At 41.3% G+C, this 2,518-nt stretch overlaps 1 pseudogene; it reads right to left on the reverse strand.

The window, feature by feature from the left end:
* Positions 1–1,043: 1,043 nt before the first annotated feature.
* On the reverse strand, positions 1,044–1,835 carry LOC115834363 (annotated as a pseudogene).
* Positions 1,836–2,518: the final 683 nt, after the last annotated feature.

The following is a 2,518-nucleotide window of genomic DNA, read 5'->3' on the forward strand; positions in this document are numbered from 1 at the left end:
TATTTATGAGGAAGAGGAAGGCAAACAGGAGGATATATATATTTCCTCCTGATCAAGATTTTGTTTCAGTGTGAATTTTTCCATGAGCCTTTTTCCTGACCACCCTATTTAAAACTCAAACCCTCATCCCCAGTCCCTGGCCTCTGTGCTCCTTTTCTACTTTCCTGCTGGATTATTCTCCAAAGACACTACTACACTCTAACACATCATGTACTTCACATATCTGCATGGTGACCATTTGTTTTTCTCATTTCCATTGCAAGATTTGTGTGTTTTCTTCTTTACTCCTTAATTTTCTAAGTTGATATTTGACATAGACTAAGTACTCATAAAATATCTTTCAATTAATATTAGAATAAATTAATGAATTAATATTCAATATCATACCCTCAATATAAACATCCACAAAGAGAAAATCATTTCTAGAATTCTTCTCAAGTCCTTAGAGTTCTCCTTATATTAAATACTAGTTCCCATATTTCTCACATATTTATGTCTTCATCAAGACACAAGTCTACATTTCTCACCACTTTTCCCATTATGTGTTATGACTTATTCAATATTAATTAGTTCTGATATTTCATTTCATGCATTCCCTAAGTTTGCGCGCTTGCTCCTTCCGCCTGAAATTTAGCTCACATTTCAATATACTTGCCCACCAAGATTCAAATTCATACTGACTCAGCCTTAGAAAGGTCACCTGAAATTTCCACGACTGATAAATAACTCTCGTGTCCACAATTTATCCAGGCAGCCCATTGGGAACAGTGTGAAATAGCCCAGTTTCTTGTATTTGTTGGGGTATTACTACAGGTTTGTATGGAAACAGATGAGCATGCTTGGATAACATCTGTGGTCTGATTAGAAATCTTACCGAAGAGTCACACTAACTTACATAAATATTAGCGAGTTTTTTCTCAAGTGTTTTATCCTTGTTTATTGAATTCCAGAAACATTATGGGTTGAGATCAAGTTCCTATTTTAAGAGTCACCCATTTGTTCACTATAAGTTCCTGGAGAAGGTAGAGTAATACGGTACTAACCTTCCAGCATCTGGTTCTGGTGGTTTCCATGCTCAGTTTTCTGTGATTTTCACAAGCTTTTTCCCACAAACACTGCATTTTTTTTAGGAGCTCCTCCTGCAAAAGAGCCATGAATTGAAGCACAAGTGAAGACAATAAAGTATCATTCACACTCTGATATACGAAGGACCCAAAATGAGAGACAAATTCGCCCACAGAAAATAGAGTTTGCTTTGTTTCTCCTCATGTTTGTCAAATCTGAGAGGTGTGAAGTCAAGGAAGCTCATAACAGACATGCTTAAGGGGACACAGAGATGACATCATCCAATCACCAAGGAAATAGACTTACAAGAATTTCATGTGTTCTATAGAGAAATAGATCTTCAGAGGCATCACTTACCCGGTGTTCCTCAGCAGCCCGCTCAATGGGACAGTGTTGTGATTCCGGTGCTCCTGAGAGTTACTGGAGCACAGCAAACAGAGCAGGCTCTTGTCCACTTCACAGAACATCCTCTTTGTCTCTCCGTGCGTCCCACATATTTGCTCCTCAGAGCTAAGGAATTGCCGGAGACTGGCTTTTCTGGCGATGGAAGCCATCTTCTTCAAAGAAATGTCAGTTTTGAGGTTTCTCTGCCGTGTTGTCTTCTTGCATTTAGAACACTGAGCAAGAACTGCGATGTCTTGCCAGTGGAGGTAGAAACAGGGCCGGCAAAAGCTGTGCCCACAGTCTATGGTGACTGGGTCTATGAAGTAGTTCATGCAGATGGGACAGGTGAGTTCCCTCTGGAAGACTTGCAAGATTCCAGAATTCATGTTTCTGAAGAAGAAAGAGCAGCATGTCATTTTGGGGTCGGGTTGGTGAAGATCTGTGAACCTGTGGTGATATGTGATAGCTATATTTTCTTCTTGACAGTGCTCATTAAAGCAGAACAAACTATTTTCTCTGTAACAAAAATGAAAAATGCATACACAAAGAGAGTCTTTAGGCTTTATAGCCGACACTACTGACTAGATGACTCACAACCTCTTCTACTCCTAGTTCCTGCCCATAGCATAATGCAAATCTGTTCAAAAACCTATTCCCTGGATGTCGATATGGAACTCGGGTTTTAATCTTAAGTGGTCTAGAATAAAACATGGTTGTCCCTATTTCTCTTTCAAATAACTATTGAATGAATATGGGAGAGGAGTAGAAAACCTATGTTGGGGCCGGGCGCGATGGCTCACGCTTGTAATGCCAGCACTTTGGGAGGCCGAGGCGGGCGGATCACGAGGTCAGGAGATCGAGACCACGGTGAAACCCCGTCTCTATTAAAAATGCAAAAAAATATTAGCCGGGCGTGGTGGCGGGCGCCTGTAGTCCCAGCTACTCGGAGAGGCTGAGGCAGGAGAATGGCGTGAACCCGGGAGGCGAGCTTGCAGTGAGCTGAGATCACGCCACTGCACTCCAGCCTGGGCGACAGAGCAAGACTCTGTCTCAAAAAAAAAAAAAAAAA

The sequence above is a fragment of the Nomascus leucogenys genome, unplaced genomic scaffold, assembly GCF_006542625.1.
Source record: "Nomascus leucogenys isolate Asia unplaced genomic scaffold, Asia_NLE_v1 000901F_72860_qpd_obj, whole genome shotgun sequence".
Taxonomy (NCBI): Eukaryota; Metazoa; Chordata; class Mammalia; order Primates; family Hylobatidae; genus Nomascus; species Nomascus leucogenys.